Source organism: Varroa destructor, unplaced genomic scaffold (assembly GCF_002443255.2).
Source record: "Varroa destructor unplaced genomic scaffold, Vdes_3.0 BEIS01000004.1, whole genome shotgun sequence".
Taxonomy (NCBI): domain Eukaryota; kingdom Metazoa; phylum Arthropoda; class Arachnida; order Mesostigmata; family Varroidae; genus Varroa; species Varroa destructor.
Window position 1 is genome coordinate 19,902,639 of NW_019211457.1, and position 18,935 is coordinate 19,921,573.

An 18,935-nucleotide genomic window follows, 5' to 3' on the forward strand; every position below is an offset into this window, starting at 1 on the left:
TATAGTGAATTATCCGTAAATATAAACAAAATAGTCGCTATATGTTCTTATGACTCGTTATATTAAAAACGTCTTGATCGAACACTCGTTGTTTAATGAAATTGCTTCAGTTTTGTTTCGATCGCTTTCTTCGGATATATTCAATAATGCGTGTATTGATTTTAGTAATTACAGATAACTCTTAGTTGGTGTTAGATAACTTCAAATAACATGCCTCATCTTTAATGCTGTTATGCACTTATCAGATTTAGTCAGAGTTCATTTTTAGCCTTAAGGCCTCGAAAATGGCTTTTTCCCCGCCACTCCTTCATATGAGTATTTCCGTCGTAGGCCACCTCACTTTTATAGCTAGCTATCTGTCTGTCCGTCTGCGCTCTCTCGCTATTTTACGAACAACCTTTACACATGAGTGTTGACTCGACGGTGGCGAAACGTTTCGTTCTTCTCACCCGACGGCTGTGTCCATTGTTATACATGGCAATCTCTATTCAACGCTGTTCTTCCTTTTTTTAGTACTTACCATCGTGAATGGTACCTCGTCGGCTGTCCCGTCCATTGCCAAATCACGACTTCTGCGTATTTTTCTTCCTGCATTGCTTGGTCTCTTACTCGGTTGTTCATTTTCTTGATAATCATTTCCCGCCATCGTTTTGTGTGCCGCATCCAGTCAAGGGCGCGCCGCCGCACTTGTCTATCGAATGAGCCGTATTGGCGTTTTTGGCTTTGCTATGCGCCTTTAGCCTTGGAAGTATGACTAGGTTAGAAATCAGCTGGCAGCTCTATTTCATGGTTTCTTACATTTAAACAACTGTCCAGCGCGATCGAGGTAACATAGTTTGGCGATCGGCATCGGACCTCGTCGACAATAAAAGAAGAGTGCTAACTGCCATCGTTGTGCTTTCTGTTGCGACTCGAAAACAAAGTATGAGTGAGAGGTGATATATACATACGAATGGATGATCCGGAGTAGTCACCTTCTTTTGCCCGCAGTCGACCACTAAAGCTTTTCAGCGGTGTTCTGAAAATTCAAATGTAGTTTTTTCGACGCTCATTCTGTACTTCTGCTTTTGCCTGCTATCCTCAAAGTAACATTGTACTTGTCTTGAAGCGAAACTAGTTTCTGTGGCTGTAATGGCTTCTGACGATCGACGCTTTCGCTGGTGATATCGAGATCCAAAACGACCGTGAGTAAATAGCCAAGGCACAACTATCTGCGAACGTCAATTAGCCTTAATTACAATTAGTAGAAGACCAATGAGATTTCCAGTTTAATTTTAGTTCTGGAAAAACCTTTATAATTGCCTGAGTCATTCGAAAGATAGGAAGCAACTAAACGCCACTAATAGTAGATTCTGGTTCATGAAAATCGACGTTAAATTGTTTTAATTAAGTTAAAAAATCTTGGATAGCGTTTAAAAATAATTGGATTATTCAAAAAAATAGTGTGATAATCAAGAAATTTTCAACTTTATCTCTGTTTCAACTGCACCTGTGCTCACGACGAAGTATCCCACTATCTATATATCTTTTGACCTAGATATGAACAAGATTTAAACATAATCTTGGATACAATGAAACACATGCACATCTTCTAATAGAGATTGGAAACACAGCAAAGAGTTGTGCTTTTCCTTTCTTAAAGGACGCGAGCCACTTTTAAAGAAAGTCAAGGCTAAGCAAGAATTTAAATCATATTTCGCCTTTGGGCAAATCTGGCCGGTCATATAACCATCCTTCCGTTCATGCAAACACATGAGGAGCAGACCGCTGAAGCATTGTCCATGGGAGTTACGCACAGGACAGTGTGCTCAATTCTGCGCGTCACGCTAGCAACGAAGCCCATTGTACACGCCTTCACAACACTGCAAGACCAAAGCCCGGTCAAATTTCGGGTCATATACGAAGCTATGGGACGGAAATAACGGACAGAGGGTAACAGCCCTAAGCGACCCTCAAGCTAGCAAGTGGATCGCCGCGGCGAATTCTTTAGCTAAGAAAGGCAAATGTTTAGTAGAATGGTGCTGCCATTCCTGCTGTTACGGCTGCCTAGGAAAGCTGTTAAGCGCCTAGGTGTTCGTACAAAGAAGGGGAATCACCACCATAAGAGGCTGACCAGTGCCAAAAGGTGAAATGAGTGGCTTACAACGGCTTAAGAAAAAAAGCTTTAGCGAGTCTGAGGGAAAGGGGGTGACGACGATGGAAGACGGAAAAGGAGTACATAACTGCCTGTGCCATGTATATGCAGTATAGGCTCGGTCATCCATAAGTACCAAGACATGTGATTGGACGCATATCATAAAAATATCTTGTGCTAAGCGCAGTGGAAAAAACGGATAAGTAAGAAGATGTAGCGGGTGGGCGTATGTGCGTGTATGTATAGTTATGTGACATGTTGCCCCCAGGCATTGAAACGCCCAGTCCGTGAAACGAATGATGGCAGTTGTTGCAAATCGGAAAGATATGACGACTGGGACGGGTTTTTCGCTAGACAATTCTTACGGCTTTCTGGCTTGGCATGCAAGCATACAGAGCTTTGAGCGTTCATCGTTTGTCACGACATGTCTATTCGAGACTACTTGCATTTTGTTGGCTCACTCTAGCATTGCAAAGCCGTTTGGAGAATTGTAAATTAAGCAGTTTTGAGGAACTGAGTTTGCGTCGCTAGAGTGTTTTAGTCACTAACTTTCATGCTCTATCCTCAATAGGGCAGGAGCAGGGGTTTCATATTTTTCCCTTCTGTGTTTTGCAGAAAGCATACGCTCAGTTTAGGCTTATTGCTTTTTTCTACGAATCCTGGCTTAATGATGTCGGATTACTAACATCAGATTTACCTAATGTTAGATCTTCTTTGCCGAAGACAGTTCCAATCACTGTTGAGTGATTCGACATTTAAAAATCTTTTCCGACCAGACTTCCCTAAATAGGTATGTACGTAATATTTCATTATGACGATAATTACGTTAACAGTCCGCTCTAACTAGACATTCATCTGAGTACCATAAGAAGAATTTTTTGCTGATATTATGGAAGAGCTATATTCTGAAATAGATTTAGCCAATTATTTGATTTAGCCTCTTTATTATTAAACAACCGGCAGATGTTCGCGGCCTCTTTTAGATATGTTAAGTATCATTGTTGATGTTCTTACGGTAAGTATTGGTTAACTATATCCTTGTCTTTAATAACAAGTTTCATTTGAGTAACTTGACAGCTCCCCCGGCTACAAGCATTACAACGCCAACTGATATAATTGTTACATTTGAAAGTTGATGAAAAGCCTTGCAATTTTCGCTTAGTTAGCACAGCTGATACAGAAAAAAAACACGAAAATCAAGTACAAGATATATTTTCAAAGCATCCTAAATAGTTTCCGTAAACAGCATCTGTCAACAAGAGTTTGTGGCCACTTCACAATTAATCCGAAAATCAGCAAATTATCTCCTACCCATTCAGTTTATAAATAAACTGTTATTGTGAATTAATTCATAAATTAATAATCTAAGCAGTATAAGTTCAAATGAGTCTGAAACTTCTTCCCTCATGCAATTGACTCATATCGAATGATGACAAAACAAGCCTGTAGCACAGGAAATTCTCGCAAAAAAAAACTCTGCTGCTAAACCTTGAGCAGCGTGCTTAGTAAAAGCTTTTACTAGTGGTTGAAGGGAGTATGAGTAGAGACCGCTTTCATTAATATATCTGTCGGAATAAAAATTGGCATATCGATTTTCAGCGAGTATAAGCTGTCATTTCGATTGGACCGCAACTTCCACGAAAATAGTTCTCTGCAAGTTTATTGATTCTGTTGGAGCAGTCGACCAAACTTCATACGGCAACCACGGGAAATTGGGTATACACTGAGCAATTTGAACTTAGTGCTGCGTCTATTATGTACCTTTGGAAAGTTATAGTGGGATATTTCCTTATAAAATCAATTCCTTTTAATAGTTTAGCGGTTGTTGACATCTTTCCGGTCACGCGCAGACAGTTATATCGAGTTTATTATGGTGGTAGTCAGACTGAAGCGTCTGTACAATCTATGGGCACCGAAACGGCCTGAATTACAGATCATACTTGTTCAGCCATTTCTCCTTTCTGGTTTCTTTTTAACATTCGTACGACATAAGAAGAAGAAGGTTTATAACGAACTTAACCATAACACTCATTTGCGCCGTGGATCATTCAAATGTCTTCGTTTCACTGGGAGATGAAGGTGGCTACGTCCAAGTCGGTTTCCTTTACGTATAAGTGTAAGTGTTATCTTGCCGTTAAAGGCTCCATTTGCCTTTGCTCCAGAATGTAAGTTCTAGTAAGATTTACGGACGAAACCGACATTCGATCATTCGGTACCGACAAGCGACCGCCTTGCCCTAGAAATGTTCATGTAATAAACTTAGCCTGGCGTAGGACTGTGTTAAAACTACTCCTGGTTTGCTCTCGCATGGCAAGCATCAAATGGCCTGTTCATCAGCCATATTTCTCCTCAATTAGACTAATCAACATTGTCGTCATTAACTGTCTCAACATTCACACCAATATTATCTTTAGTTACTGTTGTGTGGAATTTCATTAAAAACTATTATTTAGGTTGTTGTAGGAGTTTAGATAAGACGGGGTGGCTTTCGATAGTTTCGAGGGAGCTTTGAAGTTGACACTTTTAAGGAAAACAGACTGGAAATCTTGCAAATTGCAAAGACAAGTCCATTTCGATGGACTCTTGACAATCTGATTAGGGTGTGCTTAAAAAATTAATAGACCTAATTTTCAAATCTTAAGTTGCAACAGATATGGTAAATTGCAGTAAGCGATAACAATGACGGTTATGACTCATGTTATTATAGTTGTTGTTGTCAACCCTTTACCCTATTGTGGATAACTCTATCAAATAAATCGATAACACCGTTTTTGTGCTAATTAAAACAACAACATTTAGCGCTTTAGCTGTCTCTTTTTAGCCATTTGCCATCTCTTTCAAGGTGACCGTTTAAGTAAGTTGCGTCTTCTTCATGTTATACCTAACATTTATTCTGCAACAGACTTTCGCTTTCTGGCCTGATTGTTGGCATCCGTTGGTTCTACTAGGTGTATAGGAGTTCGTGTTGGCTATATATTTACCGTACTGTAACGTAAAAATCCGTACTTATGAACCTAATCTTAAAAAATATATGTACTTGCTTCTAACGTATATCAAAGGAGCTGAACCTGCTGTATTGCTCTAGTCTTGAAAAAAAGCATTGCGAACTGTTTGTATATTTTGTGGCGTATCATATTTGTGTCTGTTCATGTAGACAGCTGGAAAAAAGTAGCAGGGCTCTAACTTGTTATACGAGGAAAAAACAGATATTTAGTCTATTCAACAGAGAAGAACACGCTACGATCGAAATGACGGTAGCCGGAATCGGATGCTGCCAATCCAATCGCAAAGAAGTAGCAGTCTCAGTGTCTAGCACTCAGATTGCAAGCGACCCAAAAGATGTAGAGTTCGAAGCAAGCTCTAATCCTTCCTGAGCGTGAACTGCAGACTCGCTTCCTCTCGAGAAAGGTGGTCTAGTCCGTTTTATTGGAAATCGAAAAGAGCTTTTTCACGTTCAAAGGGAGCTTCCTGGCAAATTCTAAAGTCGTCAACGACGTTTCATACTGAACGCTAACCAGCGATTCCAAGAGAGCATGCGCCGACTTCCAATCTACAAGATAAAAGTGCAGGAACCACAAAAGATATTAGGTGCTTCTCGAGATCCAGATCGGAGCATAGACATTTTCTCGTATTCGGACATTTATGGCTTTAAGCTAGTGCGTTTGACTGTACATATGGCCGGAAGTAAATTCCAAATATGAATTCCCGTAATGGTGCAGCGGTAACGTATCTGCGTGCCAATCTTATTGGCTTCTAAAGTCGTATAGGTCGGAAACTGGGCGTGTGTATATTGAGCTTTCAAAAATATCTAAGCAAGCCGCTAAACATATGTGATCGTTACTTTGTTCGGCCCATCAAGCCACTAGCCTCTGACAAGTCTGCGATTCCTTGAAATACCTTTGTGCTACGGTAATAAGGCCTGTTGTGGAAAGGGCAGTTAAATGTTGTTGATTCTAAAATTTAGATACTTCACGTACCTGACCAACGTCCGTGGATCAACTACCCTAAACTCTTACTGTGACATAAGTGTCTTCCAAGGTTCCCAAAGTAAAACCTTATAAAATTTTGGGCAGAGTTAATTTTCGAGTGTTAGGTAGGTTATGGGTAAAATTGATTTAGGTGCCATATCGCTGTCACCAGGGGATCTATTGGGTGTGTTTTTTACAAGTACAAGCGTTCAAATTTTTGAGTTCGGCATCAAGTGTACGAATTTTTGTCTCCTCCTAAGGAATACGATGTTAATTGACTATTCGAAAATAATTTGATTTCCTCAGGCGTTATGAACTGTGAAATTTGTGGCGGACTTTTAAGATAATGTCAAAATTATCGGAATTAGTTTCCATTAATAGCATCATTGTGAATCTTTAACGATTGAACTGCCGTATATAAGAGCTAGATTAATACTACCAGAATTATATTAGATAACGTTTAGTTGTAATTCATCTGTTATTGGCAGACCGCTAAAAAGCACGTGAGTTTTTACCAATCATTTATTTTAGGGAATAGCTTTACCTATAGCAAAGTTAGAGAAAAAAAAGGAGATAACCAATTTCACACTGTAGTACCTAACTGTATGATTGAACACATTCGAAGCTTCGAACATTAGCCTACGTTCAAGCTTAAATCGTATTGCGTAAATCGATGCTATTTTTTTGTTACTTAGTATTATTATACCAAAATCAAGTCTTCCTTTTCCTTCTATAAATTGGTGATGTCGAAAAGTAAAACAAGTCCCTGTTTTTTAAGGGATTACGGGATAGTTATATTAATACTTTATAGTAATGAAGAAAACATGTATACATATATAATCCGATGTGCAAAGTTTATTAATTAATGGGTATGATGAGGTGCACTGTTGTTGCATTTACTTCAGGTTCTGATGACGATGACTTACTTATAAAATGATAATATATGCTGAAAAATCAATTGCACAGGTGAACGTAGGTCTAGTTTGTGTCTAAAAATGGCATGTTTGAAAAAAATATTTTTAGCTCGAAGAATGAAAAATTATGTAAGTAATCTTTTTCGAAGAATTTAGAAAATGAAAAATATTTAGAAAAAAACTTATAGAAGTTACTTACCTTTTCGAATTTTGCATAAACATAGAATTGGATTAGAATAAAAATCAATATTCCACATTTTTAACAATAAAGTCATTTTTTTTTCGGCTTTTCTCCAATTTGACAAAAATGTCGATGCGTGCGTGCTGTTTACCTGCATCAAACATTGACGATTTAATAGCTCCGTTAGCACGTAATAACTGACAGACGGAAGGACACTTGCTTCATAATTACAGAGTGGTTAGGACACCTTAGCAGAATATGTGAATCCAAGTAATTGAATAATCCAAGTATGACATGATGAGCAAGTTGATAAACAATGGAACTGGTCTATTGAAATGAGCAGATGAAAGAACTGTTGCGGGATAACAACGATAAGTGCAACGGAATACATGGAGCAGTGCAACGTGAGGACTGACGAACCATAACGAGTTTGTGTCGACGACCTAGGTCTAGGCCAAGCAGGTCTAAACTCGCATCAGCTTAGACCGAAACAGGGTAATAGGATAATGCTGGGTAATATCCGATTGGTCTGTATGTCCAATGCGAAATATAGATAAGCAAAACAAATGAGCTTGTGTATGTTCACAGATATAGGCAGGCGGATGTTGTCTGCTACCAAGTCGTTGATACCATGCTCGAATATTCACTGTAAAATCTAGAATTATTTGACATGAAAATCTCTCAGCATTCACCAATTCTCTTGAATTCCCGCGATGCCATGAAGCCTTACAGGTCTAGAACATCGTAATCTCTGGATATCGTGTTTTACTGGCACATGATGGCTAGTGTAATTTAAGTTCGTAAAGAGACGAAAAGATACCTAGAAGCCAATAGAAGCCGACGATGAAAAGATACTTATCAAAGAACCTATAAGCTAGAAAACCAGTAACAGTTTATTAGGTAAGATGGTTTAATGCGTCATCAATATATTCAGCGTGTGTAACGACACGGTGTCTAAAGCGCACAGCAGTAATAGGTGCTGAGTTTATAGTCCATAGAGCCTTTGATATAAAACATGTTCCATTAGGTTTCAGGGTTCCGATTAATCTTGATGTCCGATTTTTTTTACAGAATGACCAATAAAGTTCGTTTCAGAAAAACATGAATATTTATAGGTGATAAATAGAGTCAGTAAGAACTTCTGAAACCTTAAGCTCGCCTTCATGTTGACTACACTCGGAAGCGTTAAATGCCACCTAGTTGAAAATATTTTTATGATTGGTGGTACATCGGGAGAGCTACTAAGCACAATGTTAATTAGAAATCCCTCAAGTAAATTGTACTCGTGAGGGAAAGCGCTTTTGTGTATCGTAACACGAAGAAGATACCTTTAGTCATCCTGAAGCGCACTCTTTCACGAGGCTAAAAATGCGCTTCCTGATAGATACCCTAGATGTACCATTGCAATCATTGTTATTGGTTCACAAAGTTATAAAATCACCTAATGCTGTTTTGTTAAATGTAGGATTATCTCAATAAGGTCAAGCACTAGGCAGTTATCTTAACGAGGCAGTCGGTGTCGGTCCGAAAGGGAAATAACATTCTAATACTCAAATTTACCCAGCGTAAATTTTAATAACTTTAAACAATTCCTAATACAGTTTGTTTCAGGTAAGCCAAATACTCAAAGGTGGCAAGATAAATGGGCAGAGAAAATACGCCGAAACTTATCCGAAAAGGTACTGTTCTCGACGTGTCTTTGATTAATACATTTTCTGCTTTTGTGAATCAGTGCTTTCAGTTGCTGACTACACATTAACGATAAAGTAATGTAACTATACGAGGCTGAGAGATGGTTTTTTCGGAAACTGCAATGTATACGGTTGTGCTACTTCAGGCAGACGTCATGCGAGAATACAGGTAATTAAAAGCTAAACATTATGTTAGGCTGGCGTTTTCGACAAACCATAGAGTACATATTGATAATAGACTGAGCACAGAAGCCTGCATCGATCGTCCTTAACGACACTGATACAACAAGTTCACTCCGCATTCATGAGGCGGTGGTCTATGCAGTGTGGCAGAGACCTTTTTTTCTTCTTTTTTTCGGAGAAATTTTCCTTCTTTCGCTTCAAGATCAGGTAGTTCTCGGCTCTGCTTTCCGCTAGCTGATCCTCGTTGTCCTGTTCGATTATGACGCCGTGAGTACGACCGATCTTGTTCTTTTTTTGATTTTCCTCTTCATTTCGCAGCCCGATACTGTGTGAAATCAATTCTGTGAAATGTAATACTCCACTCAGGTCTCACCCTCCCCTAATTTATGGGTTTGCTGCCCTGGCCGTGCTCACTGCGGAGCGCTGTGATGGCTTGCTGTCCCTTTGATCGCGCGATTTTTTCCTATTTACTTTTTTCCCCAATCTTCTTTCAGTCGACGCTAAGCGTCGGCTAAACACGCCATGGGCCTATTGCCTCGGGGCATATGCATGAAACACGAATTCATAAACTCGAAAGTATATGAAATATGTGAAAGTTAAAAAATCATTACGTTAGCCAGTCCCCAAATGTAGCTGGCATTGCTATAAAAAACTGAAATGAAAGTATGAAAAGTCGGAATAGTGCTACGAATCAAAGGTCCAAGTTGTGTTAATTTTATGCAAATAATTAATAGCGAAGCTGATCCTATGAAGCTTAGAACGGATAACTTGATCTTTGTTAATTGTGCGGTGTGTTTAATGTTTCGTGGCCCAAAGAACGGAAAGGCTCTTCAACAAATTGTAAAAACACAGCCCAATTTAAGGGTTGGGCAGACAATAGCCATGATGATGATAGCAATGATACCAAAAACGGTTGTGACAAAACTAACAATGATGTTTATATTAATACATTCACAGACACTGCATTGGGGCAGAGGGTCACTATGGTATGACAACATATCCTATAAAAAATAATTTATGTCTGTGAATTTTTCACAAGGCCTTGAAGCGTTTGAGAAGCATCATGAATACACTTTATCTTCAGTAGCACATCAAGCTAAACCTATAATAATCATCTTACTGTTTTAAGCTGGTTGAAATAAAATGGAGTAAGCCGAACAATTTTGCTGTTGTGTCTGCTGCACAATTTTTAATTCGACTATTCGAAGCTATATTTGAAGCGTGACGAGAGACTGAATGAACTCACATCTAATGGTACCTAAATAAAATTTAAAATCAACTCTCAGGCAGACAGACAGATAAATTGTATCACTAGGATGTATCACATGGTATATGGTCTTAGAAGGAAATTGTCGGTCGCAAGCTACTCTGTGCGCAGGACTTCACGATACGTTCGTTTAATTGACAGCAACTTTTTTTTTTTTACAAAAATATAATGATTCTGAAGACATGTTATTTGCTTTGTAGAATATTTCTCTATATGCAGCGCGCTGCAAGGAATAATAATGCAGTTTTTGTCAAAAAAATTCGGCCACTGAGTTGCAGCACCGTTTTGACATGTTGTGTCATCACCCAAACTCACAGGCGGATTTTCATACGAATTAATTCACTACGACTTCTTAAGATTTCGCGTATGAACTGTTTGTTTGGCCTGAATGGCCGTGCATGCAAATTTGAGAGGAATTAATTTAAGGGAAGGTTCGTCTGGCGTCACTGCTCAGCACGCAATAAAAGCAGGATTCTACCATACATTGCACGATTCTATCATGCACAGCACAATTTATGTACGTTTCTCGGCATAAACGTCCCTAGACAAACAAGTAACGCCGGCACTACGGGTGCGAAATAATACCTCAGGCGAAGACGAATGCCTAGTAGTATCGATGCCTTTAAAATAAGCATCACACTTCGCAGTGACACTGCATAGCTGAATATTGCGTTTATGGATACATTTAGCTCTAATTCCTTATCTGAAATAAACAAAATAGGCTCATAAGTGATCACAATGCAAGGCCTATACTGTAAATATGTCCACTGGCTCCTTTGTGATACGTCATAGCAAACTATGTATGTCAATTTTAACTAAAATATTCAAGCCAAATAATGATTTACCTAGAAAAATATATTTAGGCCCGTTAATCGAGCAAAAGAAACTGAAATAACCTGTATCTTAGCAGTGTGAATCTGAAGGAAAACAGTGTGAGTCAAGCGTACTTGGGGCATTGCTTAAATTGAGCAAAAAAACAAACTCTAAACCGTGTTCTTCCGAAGCATTCGTCTCTTGATACGCGGGGTTACGCAGCTCTGATTTACTTTAATCTGACTTCACGAAATAGACCTTTTGGTCGTGTTATTCTTTTACAATTAGTTTTATTGAATATCATCTAAGTAAAATTTTCGTTTCAAGGAACAACATCAAAACTCTAGGGCATATTATATGCTAATTGTCGGAAATATAACAGAAAAAATTTGCGTCGAAATTAGTTTTTAGCTGTCAATAATTACCTTTAAATACTTAAGTTATTTAGGTTTGTTTTTTTCAAAAGAGCCAAAAACGCATACGTATAAAATTCTGAATTCTAAGGAGTTTCTGCCAAACGTAATATATAAATGAGTAATTTCGTTCATTTCGTACGGTTTAGATAAGCATACAACATACACTAATATATTATAGGTAGACAGCATAAGGTATAAAGTATGACTGTTAGAATATATAAACGTACTGAACTGGCTCGGCATTAAAGTTTGTAAGTTGGCTAATCGATCTGATTAAGTTACACTGGCTGGAATGAAATCTTTAACACATAGCATATGGCAAATATAACTTAGTGGGTCCATCATATCTTAGCGTTTGCATAAAGGAAGTGATCTTGTCGCGATGCGGTGATTACTTTCATTTTGTTTATCGCCAGCGGCGTCAGATAAAGCCGAAAAAAGTTGAAGGATCTACTTCCAGCCACCTTTAACCTTTGTGTTTATGGAAACAATTTATTTCCGAAAGCTGAAATGCGCCTACAGTAGGCATTTGCAGGTTTTCGCATGAAAGCCTCAAGAATGCTAGATTTATTCTACCTAGAGTGCGTCCTGAACGTTTAGTTTTTCCTAGAACCCTCCATATCTCTTCTCGGCTGAGTTTCGATTTACAGCGCCTTATAACTTCGCACTTTGAAGTCATTTTGTAGTTACTATGAAAGACGTGACGTGCACGCACTGCTTTTCCAGCCAATTTCCGAAGAAAGAAACTCCATGATTTTTAAACCAAATTGACTTCTGTTTCGAAACATAGTTTTTTTGCAGATTTTCGATTGTGACACCCGGCATCACTGTTTTTTTGACGTCTCCTCTATGTGATCAACAAAAAATCTATCTACAGTCGTTACGCCGTAGCACCTAAATAAGTTGAAAATTATAGGGATTACTCTACTTAGGCAAAACAAATCACTGGTATCAGCCTTTTTGGCGACTACATCAATTCTGTATTGGACTCGTAAACTTAAAAACTAACTTTGTCGACGTAGCTGTTCAGGGTTATTAACGCTTATTGCGGGTGTTTACATTACGAGATTGTACGCTTATAGCATTATCTCTATGAGAGGATGCTGTTAATTAATAAGAAACGGAACGAGTAAAGGCTCTCCCTTTGCGTAGATAGTGCTGTTTTCTAAACCCGTTTCTTTTTGTGCCACTCTGCCAAAAGTGGTGAGGTTATTTTGAAGCTTCTTCGATAGAGCTAGCCTTGTCAAAGCCATAACCGTTACAATGCTCCTTAGATTCGAACCAAATACCGTTTTGGACTGGGTCAACAATAATATCTAAAAGAAATATCTGCGTACCCATATTAATAGCATTATTTAGAAGTACTCTAAAATTTGTAGTAAAATTAAAACAGAATTTAGTAGCGTTTTTGACGTGTTTTTCTAATTATAGCAACATTTTTTAAAAATTCGGCTCTATATCTTTTATACAATTTGATTGTCGCGGTTTTCCTTCATACTTGCTGTACAGTCAGTTATAGCCATCTCTGTAATTATTAGACGAGAAAAATAGGTATTTTAGGTTGGAGTCTATTGGCTTCAAATGGGGGGTATTTTGCGATAGATGCAAATTATTGCTTTTGTGAGCGACTACTTACAAAGTCACATAAGTAAATAGTACTGGAGCTTATCATTTTTCTTAATGACATAAAGCGATTTAAGTCGGTCTGCTTCTGATTTTAACTGACATATTGTATCAGCGTTAATTTACTCCTAAAATGTAGTTATTTGGTCACAGTCGATTGGCTTACTCTTGGCTTAATACGTTCTAATAAATACGTCTAGTGTAGCACGTATAAATTTGGCCGTTGATAAAGACGATCTATAAAACTGCATCGAATTCTCTGGAATATTGTAAATTGGTGTGCGAGGGCCTTTGATATCACTTTCAATACAAAGGCTTAGACAATTTTCTTTGGGCCGTCTAAATATATATTTTAAGTTTTACCCCCAAAGCGGTTTTTCTTCTGTATCAGGCGGCTGACTTCCAGTATGAAACGAACGGCCTGTTCCAAGATGGAAATCGAGATTGTTAAGCAAGCTACTCAATAACACATGCACCCTATTGGTTATCGGAGGGATCGTCACTTTCTTTACTCTAAAAAATAGTTATGTGCAAAATTGTACGGGCCATCTCAAATTAGATTTCCAATTATGAAGTTATGGCCGAAGCATTTTAGATTATCGTTTCTTGTATCCAATGCAATTGTTAAACTGTCATACTCTAGTGATGACAGCTGATTTGGGAGTTTAATGTTGTAAGGTCACAGAAGACTCAATTGACAGTATGAAGGGCCATACGTTTGATCATTTATGATCGCTGGGTAGACAAGCCGATAATAGGCTTATTGCGTAAAACATAGATTTGTGCAAATTTCAGTTGAGAACACTGTAGAAAAGGGAAGGCATACTATTCGCATTAAATGCAGATTTTTGCAGTCTGAATAATGTAATGCATGTGAATGGGTAAGCCTGCTAGATAGTTCAAAGAGGCTGGTTGCTGCGAAAGTAGCCATTTAACGTGTGTGATAACAAACAGTATCCGCAGCCACACATGTGTGACATCCATCTTTTTATAAACAGCCATTGCTACCATTAGTTTAGTCATCTATTTTTCGTGTATTATCTGTGCCCAACATACATGGATTCTGCCCAACACTATCCTGTTATTCTTTTCGATTAAGTCGAAGTCGAGTTGAGGACCTGCTTAGCCTGAACCAGAGTTTTACACTCATTGCAGCTATCTTATTACCCCCAATTTCCGATTGCTCTTTTATTGAAACCATGCTACCGCGTCCTAACCGTCGTGTGACCCTGTGGCAGATATGTCAGTTATCTCATGAACCTATTAAGCTTCCTTAAGCTAACTTGATCCTGTCACCCTTTTGACAAAAAGTTTACTTCTATCTGGCTTTCAATTGTTCCTTTTAAACAAAACTTTAGCAGCCCTGTACTTAGCATTTAAAGGACCTATCAGGGCAGGAGTGCTCAATACAAGCGTCTAAGGAAAGCTGTGTTATCCCATTGCGGTTATTCTGGTTTATTACGAAAAAAATAATCGTACTTTTTTTTAAATTCCACGTCAGTACTTGGCTGCTTGAGAAATTAAGCAGGTAAGCAAACAACACACTGATGCTTTTTCAGAATGGTTAGTCTTTTTTTGGAGAAAATATGGAGGGTCACTTTTTCGAAAAAACCTTATAAATTTTAAACATTTGTTAGAGAAAATGGCTAAAAAGATGACTTCCCATCGTTTGGGCATTTACGATACTCCAGCCGAAATTAAATGCACTTATGCAGCTCATTGCATCTATTTTCAAAGTAATTTGTCGACACGATATTGAAATCCAAAATTATCTTACGAAGCCTAACTGACCTTTCATTATAGTTATTAGAATAGTCTAAACAGCACTTCTCTTTCAAAGAAAAACTGTTTAAAGTGTTGCAAAAAATAACCGCTACAATTACTTGCGTGGAAAAATGAAAATACAAGTTCCAATAAAAAAAAAGAAACTGCACGGATACAAAACTCTACGAGAGTGAGGCTTTTACAATTTCTTCCTAATAACGCTATTCGTGATCATTAAATAAACTACCAATGAGTTAAGAGACGTATGAAATAAAGCAGGCGCTAAAAACTCTGCTTTATTCCATAGCTACAATTTAGAGCTTGCAGTAAAGGTAAAATAAATAAGCAATAGCCTTGTGGAGCAACGATACAGTTTTCCACTGGAAAATACCACTTGACCATCATCAAACGAAAACTTAGAAACGGGAAGCGAAGACAAAGAATTGTAATTTATTATGCATATTGAAAATACACCCATTCTTCAGGCCAAGCTAAAAAGAGACCTTTTGTTCAAAAATTAAAGCAAGTGGCTTTGAAAACAATCATAACCGAATCTTTTCATTCCTCTGACCTACGGCAATATGTGCAACGTGCTTGTTCTTCTGTATGTCTTGCTTCATAATTAAGCTGAATTTAAAGAAAACTCATTTCGGCCAATATCCGTTGCCCAAATTCATGTTAGCGAAGGACTCGCACCGTTCTTTCTTTCCCTCATTTTGCTCTAATAATTCCTATCGTATAGACAATCCGTGGCCGCAAGGCGCCAAGCACGTTTGACGCATAAATCGTTTCCCGGCGATGACCTCTGTTGTGAGTTTGCATATTATACTAGATCACTACATGCCTTCCAACACAATAGTCACTGTAGTTTCGACTCTCTCCTATGTTTTTCTTTCGCGCTCTTCATTCGAAGGCGGCCCAAGATTGTTAGCTAGGTCTTACTGGATGTCCGTTCACCGGCTAACTGTTGTAAAAGTACTAGAGAGTGACCGTTTTAAGTACGGACCTTTCCCTCAGCTTAGTGCTCCCTTCTTTCCCGCACGCAGCGTGGCGTCCTCCTGACGTGTCTCGTGCCACCTCTTGTTACTAATCAAGCCGCATTCTATGTGATAAGCCCTAACTGAGGTCGGTAGGCACGTCTAGGCAATTTCGGGGAATGTATAGTACATAAGTAGTATATGTAGTGCGGGACGACTATTGTGTATGTCTCCATATATCTCTGCTACTTAGACATTCGTTTCTATATAATACTTGCCGTCGGCGTCATCTTCGTTAGGTGCCATTGAGAAGAAGACGGCCTAGTGAAAAAAAAAAAGAGAATGAAAGAATCTATACGTCACGGCAGACAGAGGGGCGTGCGGTTCATTGGAGGAACAGTGGGTGCAAAAGAAGTTCAAGAAGAAGGGGCTAACAATGCGACCGCAACAGGCACGTCTGAACAGAAGCGCTAAAACTCGCTGAACCAACGAAATCATCGAAGGCATGTAAAAGACCACCAAAGGCGGTCGGCCCGAGGAGCTGGCTCGGGTGTTACCATGCTCAGACATTGGAACAGCTTAGAAGGATTGAGCTTGTAGCGAAAGTCGACAAACGACCGTGGGATAGTGGCGGGCGGTTAGCGGGGGTAACGCGAACGGGGGAGATGCAAGAGAGACGGGTAAATCGAAAAGATCGAGAAACGAAGGGTCTAAGGCACTGTTTGCAACTTTTTTCGTTGTCCATCCATCACAGCGGTCTCCCTTGTGACTGGCACAGCTATTAGCTGCAGGGTAAACCTCGATGCGGTGACGACGTTCCTCGACACACTCCGCTACGTTAGTGCCTATATTGAAACGGCACTAACTTGGTCCGTCAAGGCGCTTGTCACCCAAATACTTGAACATACAATTCGCAGTCAGTCTTTGTTGTGGCACCAGTCACAAACTACAGTCATCATCGTATACGAAGTATCGCCAGTATGTGGGGCGCGTCAATCTGCGGATGAGCGCTAATTATTCACGGTTATAATGTCGTTGATTGTTAACACTAACGTGTGTACAAGCATGCTGTATAAAGTAGCGAAAATCGCGATCTGCTTGCTCCTTTGTGGTCCTGTGGCTATCGGATCACTCAAAATCAACGAGTAATCACAACTGAGAATACATCGCTTCTTGATGATAGTGCTGATGAAATAAGACTGACCTCATGCTAATTATTATATACAAAACTATTTCATAATCAACTTCAACGCATAGTCAGAAAGCAGACTGGTATTGTTTTTTTATTAGTTTTGTGCTCTGTTATATATATATATATATATACATATATATATATATATATATATCTATATATTCAAACTACTGGTATTCTCAGAACTTAAATCGATATGAAAATATTTTATGCGCAAAGATTTTCAGCATAAGATTACAAGTACTCCGCTTATTTTCAAAAACTTTAACTAGCACTATATGTCCTTGCAATTAACGACTAACACAGTTATTCAGCAAGTGTGTGTTTATGGGTAACTATCTATATAGTACAAGACCACTTACAGGTAACATTGTTTATACACTTGAAATTATAAAACATGCATAATAATAATAGCTATTTGGATCTAACATTAGGTTGTTACAAACGAATCTGGCGGACTTTTAAACTTTTTTAATTACACGCCGCTGGCAGATATAATTTGGCTGGAAAATGTTCCAGTCCTCTAAGAGCGTGTAAATGAAAACAGCTCAAGTTTAGTCTAGAGAAACCAGTACAGGAGAACAAAAACACCTTTTAGTCTCGAAATATAACACTCAGTGACCAAGTGGGAGATCCACAGCGCTACCGAAATTCATCCAAATATTGGCGAAGGCATTGCAAAGAGGTTTTAATCAAGGGAACGGCATGTGACTGCTGCATGACAAAGATTGTAGTGCGAGAGAGTGATCCGAAGAACAAGACCGCATTACGGAATCAGGGAGTCTTTTCATAAAAACAGAGCTGAAAGCCTAGGAGAGTTCTATCGGCCAAACTTACAGTTCATATATAATTTTTGTGTTTCAAGTTTTGCCACCGGTATCGCCGGTAGGCATTCCATCAGACGGTTGAGTCTCAGCAGAAACGAAGCATGTCTGTGCCCGGGTTCGAATCCTTTAAGATCACAAGCAAATTACCCCAAGTCATATGTAACCTGTTACAAACTTATGAGCCAAAAACTGAACACGCAGAATAAAAAATAGATTTTTCATTGACTCTACGCCCGTTGGCAATTTGTATGGTGTATTCCACATATAATTTGCGAAATCTGAATCGAAAAGCATACCGTGACCATAGACAAAACAACCCTACCGCTAACAGGAAAGGAACCCGGCGAAAATATCAAGGGAAATCGAGCTTAATTGGAGCGTCGAGCGGATTTTGCACGTAAATAAATGATAATGCTTGCACCGGACATTAGCAGCGTCTGCTACCATGATATGCTCACCAATAATGAAACAATGAATGCGACCGGCTACCTCAAGTTTCTCAAGGGACCGTTGGCATGACAATCTAAAGCATGCAGCCTCGTTACTTGATTATAATGCCAGACCTTATACTATAGTTCAATTACTTCCTGAATTTAGTAAAAGAATATCCAAAATGGACTCCAATCCGCTTGGCAGAAAGGGCAACTGTCCACCAAAAATGCTTGTCAATGTTGAGACTCGTGTTTTATAAGGAAGACATCCTTTAGTCCATCTTAGCATATCACTCAATACTCATGACTGGTCAAGCGTACATGAATTAGTAACGATGTCAGATTAGTTTTCTGCAAGATAATCCTGTATCCTAAAAAACTAGACTGTAGATTGTCAAGCAGTAAGCTTACATTTTCGCAACCTGAGAAAAAATTTAGAACACTTGCGACCTTATACGCCGTCGTATAGAACAGTAAACTTCTAATCGGATTTTTCGATTGCCCTGTTGTCTGCCGCCCGACCTCTAGTCGCTTGTTGCAACTCGTCGACATAA

At 38.9% G+C, this 18,935-nt stretch overlaps 1 long non-coding RNA gene across 3 annotated transcripts in view; it reads left to right on the plus strand.

The window, feature by feature from the left end:
* LOC147755940 (uncharacterized) overlaps positions 1-18,935 on the plus strand; it is a 175,264-nt gene that overhangs the window by 82,684 nt on the left and 73,645 nt on the right. For 2 of the 3 annotated variants that reach the window (XR_015325770.1, XR_015325763.1), the window contains one exon: positions 8,930-9,057. The exons of the other annotated variant lie outside the window; for it this stretch is intronic. This is a non-coding gene — a long non-coding RNA (uncharacterized LOC147755940). The remainder of the gene's footprint in view (positions 1-8,929; positions 9,058-18,935) is intronic. 3 annotated transcript variants of the gene reach the window in all.